This window comes from Ambystoma mexicanum, chromosome 11 (assembly GCF_040938575.1).
Source record: "Ambystoma mexicanum isolate Mex_15411 chromosome 11, UKY_AmexF1_1, whole genome shotgun sequence".
NCBI classification, from domain to species: Eukaryota; Metazoa; Chordata; class Amphibia; order Caudata; family Ambystomatidae; genus Ambystoma; species Ambystoma mexicanum.
The window spans coordinates 1,293,025,263-1,293,040,864 of NC_090934.1; the positions used below are offsets into that span (position 1 = coordinate 1,293,025,263).

A 15,602-nucleotide genomic window follows, 5' to 3' on the forward strand; every position below is an offset into this window, starting at 1 on the left:
ACTTAACAATGCCACAATTCACCACAATTATGTTGCCACCACACATCTCATGCTGCTCAGACAATCCCCAAGCAATGCAATACTATGGTTACCATCTACCCAATTCTACAGTGTGAGAACCATCCCTCGTTAAATCATGGTAATGCACCTAAACTACCGAGGTGCGATTGCTGGCTGGAAAATTAGGAAAACCTGTCCTCAGCGCACAATGTGAAGCTCATACCGGTATCCGGTTAAATTCTTGAAAACATATTTTTGAAATCCCATTTTGTCGAAAATAATTTGCCAAATGTTTTTTTCGAATGTATTCTTTTTTATTTTATTTGTTTTTTTGTTTCGTAAGTAAAACGTGTCCAGAAAAAGCAGGGGTTGGGGGGAAACCCCCATTTAAAAAAAAAAAATAACATTAGAAAAGAAATTTCACCAATTTTGTGCCGACAAAATGGCATTTAGAAAATATGGCATTGGAAAAAGTCACTATAAACCGCTCATACCAGTATGACAAAGCGTGCTGCAGAACTGGCATTAGCGATAACCTGCTTTAGATCGCTGTATTTAGACTTTAGTGAAGTGAGAAGCTCCCACTTTCCACAACTTCCTGTTTTCTGTTCAAAATCTTGAGCAAACATGCCCTACACCAGAAAACACTTATTCAAAGGAAACATGGTGCAATAAACCTTATGTCCCTCAGGCTCCCTCCCAGACATACAAATAGCCCAAGAAAACAGGCCTTGATGCAACTTCAGAAAGGGTCCTCAATGCAGCTACTGAATCTGAACCATACACAGCTTCTGAGAGGTCCCTTACGAAGGGGGCTGTAACAAAACTCCCAATGCACAGGGAAACATGGAGAAAACATTTGGCCTCATTACAAGTATGGCGATAAGGCAACAACGGTGCTGGTAGCGCTACCTGGTCTGACCTGGTGGCCGTACCGGCACCCGCAAGCAGAACAGGACTGTAGCACCGGTACCGTTATTAACGGTACTGGTGCTACCACCTTCCCCATTCCCATTGAGCCCTATGGGGCTCAAATGGGAATTGGGAAGAATCTTTTCCGGCGCTCAGAAAAGGACAATTACTGAGTCCGGCAAGGTCGCAATGACCCGGTAATTGCCCTTTTCTGGGCGCCAGAAAAAAATTCATACCAGCGGCAGCCGTGCCTGTACTACAGGCAAGGCTACCGCCAGCCTCATTATGAGGCCCAATATGTTTCATATCATTTTGTGTATTGGGGGTTCAGGCACAATAAAAGGTAGGATCTGTTCATTCAACCATACACCCAATATATATTAAAGCAGACTGTTTGGAATAAGGGCCGGCATTTAGATGCCAGAGACTTTGACTAACTTTGAAATAAACAAAACTGAGATTTTAAGAGAGAATAATGATTGTACGCCTCAGGTATCAGCAAATGCAACCGTCTGCCAGGACAAATGTTCTTTTTATTTCACCCACCCTTGACCTGCAAAGGTGAGGAGGAAGCAGTGTGCAAGGCATTCTGGGAAATAGTTTTTTTTAAAATTAAATTAGTTTTGCTTATTGCCTTAATCAATATAATCTGGATATGTAGTACATTCTGAAATACAATCCTAGGGTTTACAGAACGTGACAGCCGTATGCTGCAAAGTTTGGAAGCAAGGTCAAACACTAGGCTGTAAAGCCAACAGTTTGGACTGAGAGCGAAAGGACCACATTATGACAAATTATAGTGCACACTTGTGCTTGCCACACTTTATACCTAATGCAGAAGTACAATTGACTGTCTGCGTCCCAGAATTGTATACTGTATATTGTATAGCGCACCAGGCGAAGTACCTGAAGTACCTCTTTGCCTCTCATGCTGCTCTGGACGTTTTTGGACTTGTGTTGCACTTGCTGCCTTCAACAGTATTTACTACTACAACAACACGACTGGAGACTCTTGTTTGTCTTCTGTTCACCTACAGCTACTTACAGCGGTTTTTCTTTCTTATTTCAGTGTGTAAATAGCCGCTCTATGGCTTTATTTGCAGAAACCCCACCCCTTAGGGCAGGAAGCAGTTAAATTCAGCAGGCTGCGTGCACCAGCGTGCGCGGGCACCAGGCAAAGAACCTGAAGTACCTCTTTGCCTCTTCGCCGCTGAGTTGCGGGGGTGCGGCGCTGAGGTGCTTCGGGTACTCGCGTCTTGTGCTTTAACCGTGTTATGCAACTGCGATCCTCTAAGCAAAGTCTTTTGCAGCCTCTTAGAGGCCCCCATCTGGCACGAGGGAGAGGCATGTCGGCGCCGGGTGGGCGCACGCGAGCAGCTACTCCCTTGTCTCCCACTCCGACTGCTCGTATAGACAGGAAAGCGCTGAAATCAGCTGGTAAAGTTCTCAAGGACGCAGACATTCGCGCCTTTTACAAGGACATTACGGGGAGGCAATTGGCTATTACTAAACCATCGATGACAACGCAATTCGATAAGGTGGCGGTGAACTCTTCCAAGTGCACGAGTGTAACAACACTGGAAACAAAGGTGCCTATGGACACAAAATGTGAGCGCTTAAACCGGGCGCGAGGTGTAAATTGCCCTCTTCTTCCATATCTGCTGTGAACAATACGAATGAGTCTGACTTGTCCACTGATGCAAAAATGTTATCTAACAATCCGTCTGTAAGTGATAGTGTTATGCTAAAAGTGCTCCCCCGCCCACTGCTAAAACAAATATCACTAAGGAAGTGGATGAGAAGTGTATACATGATGTACCGTTAATTGACCTTGAGGATGAAGGGTCTGGGTTTTCTGGGCACACTTTACCTGATAATTTGTCAGCATCATCAGTCCTTTTTGAAACACCTGAAGCCAATTACACAAGCTCACCCATTAGTGTGTCCTTTATGCACCCTACCCCAAGGAGACCTCCATCTCCTTCAAGTAAAAGGAGTATGGCACAATCTGGTTCGCAAAATTAGCGGTTCCTGGAAGCAACATTGCAAGCCATGAATTTTGCCATACAAACCCTAGGGAAATTGTTTGAAAGACTTGATAACAAACTCGCAAAACAGGTTGTTTTGTTGGAGCACATGCATACTTGGCAAAACATCACTGGGTTGGCAATTGGTCCCAACTCAAACATGCCATGCACTTCGAGAAAATAAATGACATCTATGGCATCAGTGGCTGTGCAACCGTCTGTTTTAACGCAGAAACTTGATTCTGTCATTCCCCACATTGAAGGGATTATTGTTGAAATTCCACCAAATGTGAGAGCCCAGCCTGGCATTGAACAGGCAAGCATTTCTGAAGCGAATCTGGCTGCCCCGACAACTACATCTATAAAAATAAAAAAGAAAGTCTACACCATCTTTAATCCCGCTAGTGGGAAAACAAATAAAAACACGGCGCATCAATATAGTGGCGAATTCATGCTCCAAGCAATTTTTCAAGGCACTCACCCTTCCTAAGAAAAGCATGATTGTGGCATCACAAGCAATGAAGAAGAAATACAAACAACAGACGCTTGTTAAATCTATGCAGTCTAATACTCCTTCCCAGTCTGTACAGTATGCACCCTTGATGCATTGATAAAGGAAGTGAACCTTCATAATGTGTTAAACCAACAGAAAGTAAGTGGGGGCGCTCCATTAGGGGCCTCCAACATGCCCACAGTTAACCTGACACATACAAGAAACGAAGAAGCCATACAGGCATATAGACATGAAATAAGAACAGCAGCCGATGCATACATGTCTGGTCATTGCTTGCCAATACCACTAAGGCTGGGTGATGAATCCATGACAAGGTCAACCATGCCTACTAGAGTTATTGATCGGGATGTAAGGTTGGAGTTACATCAGAATTCTTCAAATTACATGGAACCACCGCAAAACAGAGGGAGTGGTACACAAGTGAATACGCCTCAAGATCAACCTCTTGTAATATCCACCTCCTCGTCAGTAGGAGTTGATACAGTTTCAAGGGAAAGCCTCCATAAGAAAACAGCATCTCGAGATCCCCAATCACAAACTTTCGATATGGCAGATGAAATGATGGGTTTAGTAGAGAGTGCCCTAAGAAAAATACAGGCAAAAACAAAAATTGATTTATCGAGAGTGTTGAGATTGTTGATGCTAAACAGAGTGACCATAATATCTTAAAAATGAAATGGTGACAGAAATATCTCAGAAAAGTTGATGTTATTGGTCAGCGAGAAGGCTGTTTATTTGTGAATCAGGGACTTAATAGACTCTGATGGTCTGAGGATGCTCTACAACAATTTAATCAATATTTGGTAAACTCGATACAACAAAACCCCACTGACCTGAGAAAAATGGGTATGCAGTATAGTAATACAATGCAACTTTTCCAAAACCCAAGATCAAACACGCATCTAAAAACTAAACATCGACACAGGTTTGATCTGGTGATGAAATTAAGGAAAGCTGAGAAGCGAGCTGAATTGAGGCAAGCTTCTAGGCATCCTCCGAACATCAGGGTCTTACTTGTAAGAAAAATCAGGTTGAAGTATGCAAATTGGGTAAAAAGTAATCATGCAAAGATGTCCCAAAATGACGGCGCTGTTATGCTGAGTACCCTGGCAACAAAGAACACTGCAAAAATGTGGACCATAATTAACTGTGCTACTGGGTCCTCACAAATTGCGGTGCAATGAAATGCGGTGCCTGAACAATCATGGAAACAGCACTTCTCCGACATATACTCAGACCCCCATGCTGCCAAAAGTTTTGATGCTTCTGTTTTGGATCGCCATTTTCATCTTGACTTTGATTATTAAGATATATTATCACTAATTAAAACAGCATCCAATTCTAAAGCATCTGGAACAGATGGTCTGTCAAATTATACCTTAAAACTCTATCCTGAGTTGGGGGCATCAATTGTTCATACAATATTCTCAGCGATTAATGCAGCTCAAGCCCTGCCAAAAACATGGACACACTCCATCACTGTTCCAATATTCAAGAAGGGTGATCGGCAAGCTCCTAGTAGCTATCGTCCGATTTCCCTCCTTGATATCCCAGGGAAAATCTTTGGCAGATTGCTTTTGAAGAAATTCAATTAACGGACCATCCAAGCTCAAGTAAGAGACAGTTTTCAATCTGGCATTATATCTGGGTTAGGGACAATGCCAAACATATTATGCCTTAATTTGATCAAAATGCAATACGCTACCCGAGGACAGCCACTTCATCTAGTGTTCATTGATTTCAGGCAGCGTTCGACTCTATTGATCGTGCATTACTCTATAAGAAACTCAAAAGGCATAATTGTCAAAATTCTCTATTAACTCTTGTGATGCTACTGCATTCGAAGACAACAATGCAGGTATGTCTAACCTTCGAGGGCATACTCTCTGCATATATCGCGACTATGAGAGGATTGAAGCAGGGGTGCCCATTGGCCTCAAGTTTATTTAACTTCTTCATATTTGATTTGGGAGACATTTTCACTAACATCTGCTGTGACCCCCCAAAATTGGGCAATAACAAAATTAGATATCTGCTGTACGCAGATGATTTAGTACTGATGTCCCAAACCCCATACGGTCTACAGCAAATGTTAGACAAGCTAGATCATTATAGGTTAGCCAACCACCTACAAATAAATCCAACTAAATAACCACTCTCAAGCGCAAGAAAAAGAGCTACGTTTGGACAATTCAGGGCAAGGCACTAGGAGTGGTGGAACAATATAAATATCTAGGTTTCATTTTTATGAACTCCATTACATCAAAAGTAGAGAACTGGGATCTGCAATGCAAACTACAAGCCTAGACCTCCCAGACTAAGATTCTTGCTGCTAGATTTGGCAAATTTTCATTTAAGCATATTCTTTCTTTCTATCAAATGAAGGTAGTCCCAATCCTCCTATATGGAGCTGAGGTCAGTAGTCCACGAAATCGACTATATTGGGACAAAATAGAAGCTAAATGGAGACAAGCGTTACAACTACCGAATTGCACCCTGCTTCCAATGATACGTTTTGAGTTGTGCTCGCAGTTTTTGTGCAAAATGTGGGCGCTCTTGCGGAAGTGCTTGTTAGGCCTTAAGGCACCTAATGTATTAGGCACAGTAGCACAATATTTGCTCTTAAATTCAACTGGATTCCCTAGCAAGTGATGCACACTATTATATAATGAGATGGCTGAAGCTGCAACAAGTATTGAGATGTTGGTGTCCAACCCAGATTTAGCAAAAAAAAAGATATTTGAATGTGATTGGATCAGGAATTTAGCAGCCTGTCAAACATACAGGGACTTTGACGTCTCAGTATTCGGGTCAAAAAGACACAGTGATGGCTGAATACTTAATTAAATGTCCTTCACCTCATATACGACGGCAATATATGAGGTTTCGACTTAATTTATGGCACACCCAAGAAGTATTACAGAGGAGAAATCTAATCATGCCAAATCAAAATTATTGCCGATATTGCTCAGAGAAACAACAAAAAGAAACTCTTCAACATCTGATTGTTGCATGTCCTTGTTTAAATTTGCTTCGTACGAAATTATTCCGAAATGTGCTCATACTGTTCTCTGACTTGGATGAGAGCGCAATTTGGAGACTATTGTTCACAAGCCCAAGATTGGCCATAAAGGTTGCAATTGCGCACTTCCTGCAAGCCACTGTCCCAGACTTTAAGCCCATATAACAGCACAAACTGTAAAAGGTGAAAAATATGTGTCCAGGGAATTGAGATGAATTACAATATATGGTACTCACATTTTTATACAACAATGTGTTTACACATGGTACTCAAATATTTTATATAACAATGTTTTATTTGATCTATTTTAACAATTAACTACTGATGATCAGTTTATATGATTGAATTTGTAGTTTGGTTATACCTTTCACTTGAGTTCATCTTTCCTCATGGGAGGTCTCGTTGAAGAGAAATTATATGTAAATATATTCTTTTTTTTGTATAATGTAACTTTGTATAATGTTTTTTTTTTACTCTTGTGTTTTGTCTATGTTGGAAGTTAAAGATTTGAAAAGTTGTTTTTAACAACTAACCAAATAAAAAAAATTAAAAAAAATAAATAATTGTATACTGGATTTTAGGAAATCAGCCCTTACAAGAAGCATTGTGCATTGGACATTCCTAGTAAACAGGCATGCACAAAATACAGCCCCATGCCGCAATATTTATTACAGTTTAAGGGAAATTTCCATTTCTGTAAACTAAAATTATGAAGCTTTGTCCTGGCCTGTAGCGGTTTGTCCATGTTGAATTTCAGACATTTTTGGAAGAGCTTTTGACATGGGTTCAAAAGAGACACGTAGCATGGGTGCAGTTCGTTTTCAGTCTTAGAGAGCGATCATGCCCTGAAGTGGGACATACATACAATCTCACTGCATGAAGGAGTCAGCAGGTACGATAACATAGACCCAGGGCAGCCCAGATCGAAACATAGAGCTTCCTGCACATATTTATTGTGACCCTGGAGCCACCTAAATACTGTATCGTCACCACTCGTTCCCAGGCCCACCCGATTTAAACCTTTACAATTAACCGCTTTCACTGTGCTTTTTTAACACGGACACACTAAGTAGCATCAAATGCCTTTACCACTGGGCAGCGCTGAGTGTTTTCACCACAGAATACCATCACATTCACATGCATTTAACACAAAGCAGCACTGACAGGAGCGTAGCACCTTTGACAGCAGCGTAAACATCTCTTTCGCTGAGTAGTATCACAGAGCAGCATTAATGTTTTATACATTATGCTGCACATTTGGTAACTCTGTCCTGACTTTGCCGCAGCAGATAACCACTTCAGAACCAGTCCCACCTGATTCACCTAAACGTTTGTGGAGCCCTCCCACCGAGTAGCACCCCAAAGAAGTGAGGGCCTGTGCCCGGGCTATCTTAAAATGCATAGAAACAAACAGACTGTCTCAGACTTGCGACCAGAATCCCAGTGCCCATTAGCAAGCATCAATGGGGCTGTCTATAAAAACAAACTGAGCTGCATCTTAAACGCCTTATGCACAGACGAGCAACATGGACAGCCAGGTCCCTAACACCCACTGCGCCCACATTATGAGAAATCGTATTCAATTGAATACTTGGGGCCAGGCTTGATAGAATATGGAGGGTGGAGACAGGAAGATAAAGGTAAAAAGGGAATGGGAATTTGGAGCAGGTCGACGCTTCAATTAGTAGAATGAAAGACTGCACAATGATACTATTTCCGAAAACTTCACATCAACCATGCTATCTAGTATCTGCATGCGCCACCAGGAAATGACCTTTCACCTTTCCATGCACCCGATCTGTTCAGGGAAGCTCTTCCATGTGAGACGAGTCCACACTACTTTAAGCGTGTTGTTCTGGCATTCATTCAAATTGGCAATCCTGCACGCACACATTTATGTACACACAAACGGGCTGTTTTAGGATTCAGTGTTCCCCTCTGCCATGGTGCACTTTTGTAAGGACTAGGACTACTACAAAGGCCGGCCCTCCACCGTAGTCTAGACCACACTGAGCCAGGTGTTGCAAGCAATGACACATGAAGACCACAACACAGCTCCCTTCCGCACCAGCTCCGGATACAGCGCCAGGAACAAGACTGAGTTTAAGTCATCTCATGCTCCCACCACCAGATGGGAAGGATGCTGCTGCCTGCAACAGGTGTTTGAGAAAACCTGATCTTCATTCAAAAGACACTAATTTAGTCTGATAGGAAATGTGATTTTCTTTTTCGTATTTGTTTTTATCTGTGCTCCAACATCCCCTTGTGGTTTGAGTTGCATGTGTTGTTAGTCATGCTGACATGATGATTGCATGGCCGTGACACACACTGACTGAGTGGCAGCACTCTGGCCCTTTCTCGACTAACAGAGATAGTAACAATTAATTACAAACACTTCACTTGACTGCTCTCGTTCAGAGTGACTGCCTCTTCTCCGACTCCCGACCCCCGCTGCCCATTCAATTTGATATTTGTATTACTTACTGTGTGTAACCCATGTGCACAAATTCTGTCTCCAGAGACTCTCCATTGCAGTTCACGGCTGGGCCAGGCAGCTCAAATAGGCCCCTTGTCATTGTCGGGTGTGCTTTGCTTGAGGCCTGCTCCCTCCTCTGTCATCAACACTTCCTTTAGAATATCTGTGCATTGTGCTGGGAGGGACACCCAGCAACGCACCAATGCGCATGACAGCCCACACGTCTTAAGCATGATTGGCTGCCACTACCAGCCTGCCACATATCAACAGGCCCCCTGACGCTGCCCTGAGAGGGCGAGGCTCAAGAGTCATCCCCGGGTCAACCCCGCCCTGCCCCCACCCAAGGAAAGTAAAAGCAAACTCAATGTAGAGCCCACCCTCAAGGCAGTAATTGTTGGTGTTCTCAAAGAGAACGTGAAACTGCCTGCCTGGCGCCAAGCCAGTGGATGGCAGGGGCACTGGCAGCCCCACAACTCATGCTATTGATGCACCATCAAAGCACAGTTAACACTTACTAAGTGTTAACCTTTCTTTGATGATGTTCTCCGACTGACACTGTGTGCATTCTAATCATAAATACATCTGTGGCTGTGTGAGGCAACATAACAAGTACAAATACAGTAACAAAAATCCACCCCAGCTCCATGGATATTAATGTGGCTCATAAAACCAGCCCAGAGTGTCTCCAAAGTCCATTTCGATTCTGCTGGTGGCAGAATGGCAGATAGGCCAGTTCGCCCCTGCAGCTATGATATGATATTTTATTTGTATCGCGCTCGTTCACATGTGTTTCAGAGCGCGACTAGGCAAGGGAGGGGAAACAGGGGAGAACAAAAAACAACAACGATCTTACTAGGCCCAGTGACATTGAGAACGTGCATGGGAAGGGGGAAAGGGGAAAAAGTGCATGGAAGGGGGAGAGTGGAAAGTGCAGAGCAGATGAGAGTAGATACATAAATAATAAAAACAATAGAATGGAGGCAATAAACAGTGATAGTGCAGCCAGCAAGTAGCAAGTGCTGTGTTTGTGGCGACAGACTGGGTAAGTCTGATAAGGGCAGAAAAGAAGAAAATGGGGTGGAGGGCTGTAATGGTACAGCTGATGCTGTTAGATCAGTATACATACTCTGTAAGCAGGAAATCATTAGTTAGCCCTTACTCTGTAGCAAAGACGGTCAGAGAGGATTGAGTAATTAAATAAGTTTATAGTAATGGCAGAGCCACAGTCCACAGTGATAAGAGGTCCAAACAAACGGACTCAAACTGATTCAACTGTGCCCTTGGGAATCCCGGTTTCACTCATATTGCAGAGCAAGGGTCTGCAACCCTTGGCTCTCCAGATCTTGTTACAACTCCCATGATCTCCACCATTGGCTATGCTGGATAAGAAAAATGGGAGTTGTAGTCCAAAACCTATGAAGAGCCAAAGGTAGGGCCAATGTTCTAGAGTTAGAACGGCAGATGGTTCTAAGTATCGTATGCTCTGATGTTAGATACTGTCTGTGGCAGAATGCTACACTCCCTCGCTCCTACTTTTTTACCCCCATGAACTTCGTAATCCCCATATCTAATCACCATCTTCCAACTACGTGCAACACACTCTGCTCTTCTTCCTTTACTGCAAGAGATTTCACCTTTTGTCCTACTTTTGTTATGTCCCCTCATTTCTTAACTCACTTTAATATTCCAGATGCTCCAGGCTCAGAGAATACTGTCTATCTTTCCTTTCCCCTTCTTCCCATTTCAGCATTCTATTCTGGTTCCACTTTGTTCCATCTCCCACGCAACCAACGTGGGCCATCATAATTCTCCCAGTGTCAATGATGGTTTTTCTTTTCCCTGATGAAAGCGTGAGCAGAACAGTCGCCCCACTGATCCATTAGAGAAAAAAATATTTGGAAGACTTCTAAGCAAAAACAACCATAAGGTGAAGGCACACCTTAGATGAGTTGTAGGCCGAGACTGGTTTCGAATGGGAGGGAGGACCCAGGCAGGCAATCAGCTGCGAGCAACAGGAAGAATGAGGTGGCCGTGAGTGCGTTAGAGTTTAGGTAGGGGGCAGGCAGCAGCAAAATCAGGAGTTGAATAAACAAGTCAGGACATAGGAATCGGCAGGGAAGGCAATGAACAAACACAAACCAAGCATATCAGGAACATTAGATTTGAACGTTGTGAAACGGAGATGTCCACATCTTAATTATGGATATAGGTTGATGGTCTAACCATTCCCGATGACTCACCAGTAGAGTTGCCATGACACCGGAGATGCTACCACAGAGTTTGATCCTCCCCAGTGGCTGTCTTGAAATTGTGTGTATGCTGGTGTGCGACAGCTCATTGGAGAGGGTAGCAGCAGTCAGTGCACCATTCTCCATGCTCCTCCATGGCCCTTAACACTGTGCACTGGTCTTGAGCTTTTTTCATGCAATAGGGGTGTGATTTCGTCGTGTCAATGCCTTATACTTTACGATGAAGTGGACAGATGCTCAGTTCTCGATAACAGACTACTATAGTGTGACACATGCAGAGCTTTCAAGAACATATTGATTGTCCTCTGCTGGCAATACATTTTGGAAATGATGAGGTTTTAAGAAGTTGAATTATTTTACAAATTACATACATTTCATGTAAGAAGAATGCACTAGAGTTACTCATGGCAGAGTGCCCAGATTATTGGTAGTTTTTTTACTAACCATATTACCGTAGCACATCAATCACCAAGTGACTACATGGATCAGCAACAGGCACAAAGGATGTTGAGCAATTTCACAGTCTTGCACAATTCAGGCATGGCCAATGTAGTCTCACCATCTGTTCGCAACACAAGCCTATGCCCGTCCGCCAAACCAGTTCAAGTACCTTGTGCTTGGTGCCCGTGATTCCTGGTTGTCCTTCATGAGGAAACCAAACCAACCTGTCTCGTACCACTTCATGAGGTAGAAGTTTATGTCCCCTTAACACAAACACCCTCTCTACTGAATGTATCCTCTTTGACTTCTCAGAATAGCCAATGTATTTCTTTTTAGGCCAACCATCCTCTATCCATCCTTTCACCTTAACTAAGGTTTACACTTGCTCTTTGGTTTGCAACCATGACCTGGAACACACATTCCTGAACTATCAAACACTCTCCAGGTTGTGCATTATCTTCCTATATTCCCACCACCATCCTAGACAAAAAATATGCTACAGCATTCTGGGTGACTGGAACATACTACCTCATAATTAGCCATCTCAAACTCGGACTGCCTACTCTAGGTGTTACTTTAGTTTATAGAGTCATCTAACAGAACTTCCAAAAGGGGCTTGTGATCTGCGCTTATTGCCCCGGAATATCCCACACACAATCAATCACTCCCTTTCTACTGCAGAGTACTGTGATGCAGTGTCAGATAATGGATACCATATGATCATCCCTTGCGGTCCATTGTTCTGTGCCACAGCCCAGAAACATTGCTATTGGCATCAAGTGGATGCTTGACATATCATTGTCTTTATCTTGTTCAATGCAGTCTCACATCTATCATCCCACTCAAGTGGCATGCTTATTTTAATCAAGACTATTAAAGCATGTGTTATTTCTCCAAAATTCTTTACAAAACTTACAACAGAGGTCTGCAAGCCCTAAAGAGGAGCAGACTTACAGTTTGTCTAATGATATGATATGATAGGTTATTTATAACGTGTTTAATACCCAGAGGTTACTAAGCACAAACCCGGGGATCGAACCTGTGTTGCTCTGTGTCGTCTTGCTTCCAAGGCGAGCACGTTGCCGCTGAGCTATCCACCGGAGGCAATGGTAAGGGTACATCCTTAATTGCTCACATAATATCTTCATTGATCCTTTATCCCTTTCCATCCACTAAGTGGAACAAGTACTCCTCTGACATTGTAAAGGTACACAAACTGGCCTCTTTCATCACCCCCTTGGAAACAATCCTGCTCAAAACATCATCTAATTGCGTATCATACTCTTTCTCCCTTGCCCTATACAGAGGTGTCATCCTGGTACACCATTGTACCTTTAATTCACTTAAAAAGTGATGCCTGACCCTTTGTAATACATCTGCCACTGGTGCAAGGCCAAACGGCATCCTGCAATATCAAAAAGGCTAAAAGCAGTATAAAAGAAGTGTCTTCTCTTTTCCACCAATGATGTTTAAGGATAGGCGCAATTAGAGCCAACGTCGAAAACATGTCTGCCCCTCCGTACAATTCAACATCTGAGAAATCAATAGCATTGGGAACTTATCTAAAATATTATTATTCACATGCCTCAGGTCCATGCAGGCTCTTATTTCGCCTTTGTGCTTACATGCCACTATTATGAGGTTTAACTATCCTGTAGATTCTACAGAATTAATGATCACTGCACTTACTAATTTCTTCACCTGTCAATGCAAGAGGTACCACAATCGTTGGGTGGCTATAGGCAAATCCCCTTCTTTCAACATGGTTCTGTGGGCAAAGCCTCAAATCATGCTGATTAATTTACAGAACACTTCTGATATTTTCCTTCTGCACTAGTTATCAATCTTAACACCTGCTTCTCACCGTTGGGGTAGAAGTTAAAGCTTAAACTCGCTTGATCCCTCCAGCACGACATTCAGTCCTTTCTTTGCTTCATATACTTTCACAACCCCATGCGTCCTTTAAACTCTGTCAGTGTTTGGAAATATCTCAAAATTGTCATCTTAGACTATCCTTATTGCATGTCGCTGGCCTACACCATACCATGAAGGCCTAATGGAGTCTGGGTCAGTTTCGGCTCTGACGAGCAAACAGTAGTCCTCGATTGAGAGTGTGTACTCTCACGAGCAGTTGATAGAGGGCCTCACCTTACACAATAATATGCAGACTTCACATCTTGAGTACAAAACCCCCCTCCCAGCCAGCTGTATAGGCACACTTACCAGGTCAAAGCTCTCATCAATGTAGCTACATCTGCAGGGTTTTTCTGCGTGGAGTGTGAACACTTCCCTCTCATCACCAAAGCAATGAAGATTGTTTGACAGGCTTTCATAGACAAGTAAATCAAACCACACTGAAGATGAAATGTATTGGACCAATCTTGAAGTAGTCATAAATGCTAACAAGAATTGTGGAAATGAAATATTTCTATTAAAAAAGGAACACACATTGATTATGCTGCTCAAAATGCATATTAGCGGGATCTGGTGGGACGGAAGACAGAGTCACACACATTAAGGACATTATGAACTCTATATAATGAAATTTTATGAAAATGCCTAACTTTCTCTATTGCTAAAGGGATCACCATGTCTAAAGAAACTAGGGGTGCTCGTCTGTCATCAGTAAATCCCAAGTAAAAATGTCCTTGGTCCAAACTAAACTCTAGCTGACCGTACCACTAGTTTAACCAACTTAAGTTCAGCCAATACAAGGTCTTACCTTCTCCCTTGCCTCTCATAGTTTCTGACAGTCTCTGTATGGTAATATCTCCCTCTTACACTTGAATTTCTTAACACAATCTTCTTTGGTAAGCTCTGGGTATCACTTTCATGAGCTCTTGTAGCTCTTGTAAAACACTTCTTGACTTGATGGCCTCTTTAAGGTTATCTTGCTTACAGCTTATGATATGGTCTCTCACACTCTTGTCTTCACTTATGACCTTTTCAAAGTCTCTCAATTCATCCTTGGATACTTTGCACACGTCTGGATCCCGAATTAAATTCCCCTCACCCCAGGGTTCTCTCTTGATAGGATTCTCCCAAGAAACCAGGTCTAGGACCCTCCTCATGTGGTCAGGTAAAGGAAGATGCTTCCTGACAACAATCCTGGGGGTGGTGTACAGCGGGAGGATCACATGGGCCGGGGGGCAGACCAGGAAGACTGGGATAAACCCCTTTTTAACTTTCCCCATAATCCCAACCTTTTGATGGCTTTTTGCCAAACTAAAGTGGAAAAACCTAACTACGTTGAAACAAACTGCATGTCCCAGAATTCTAGAGGGACTGAAACGAGGAAGAAGACTGAAGACTTCTAGATGACGTAGTCAGACAATTAAGCCTAAAAGCCATTTCAGGAGTCAGGCAATTAAAACTAATGTCTCATAACTGAAGCCAATTGTCAAACTTGTGAGGCATAAAACGGCCCAGCAGGAAAGCAGAGGAGGAAGGAGCTGGATAGGAGTTGGAAAGCTGGCAGTAGTAGTAGCAGAGGAGAAGCACGAGGCTGGCAGTTCATAAAGATAAAGGGGGAGCACAGAAGGGATGCCAGAACGTGGAGACAGCAGATTACACCTGCACGTTCTGAGGGTATCAGGTAATAATATCGCCACATATATGGTCGCCGTAAATAACATCGCCGGGAAAATGTTGTGGCGATATTATTTGAGTGACCATATATATATGGCGACAGGGGCACAAAAAATTTTTTTTTAAAAAGACAAATAAAATTTGGGGATTGCGGGGGTGTCCCCCGCATGTTCCATGCAATAATGTCGCCCCAAAAAACGACCATTGTTCGGCGATATTTTTGCATGCCGATATTTTTGTGGCGACATTATTACATGGAACCGTTCTGAGAGGGTCCTGTGTTCTCAAAACTTGTTTAGCAGAAGCGGTGCAGAGGAACACATGCTGTAAGTGAAGTTTTCACTATGTGAGCCGAGTTGGTGTAATTGCAGGG

At 43.0% G+C, this 15,602-nt stretch overlaps 1 protein-coding gene across 1 annotated transcript in view; it reads right to left on the reverse strand.

Annotated features, from left to right (window-relative positions):
* Positions 1-15,602, reverse strand: part of GALK2 (galactokinase 2) — an 841,566-nt gene that overhangs the window by 363,235 nt on the left and 462,729 nt on the right. The window lies entirely within an intron of this gene.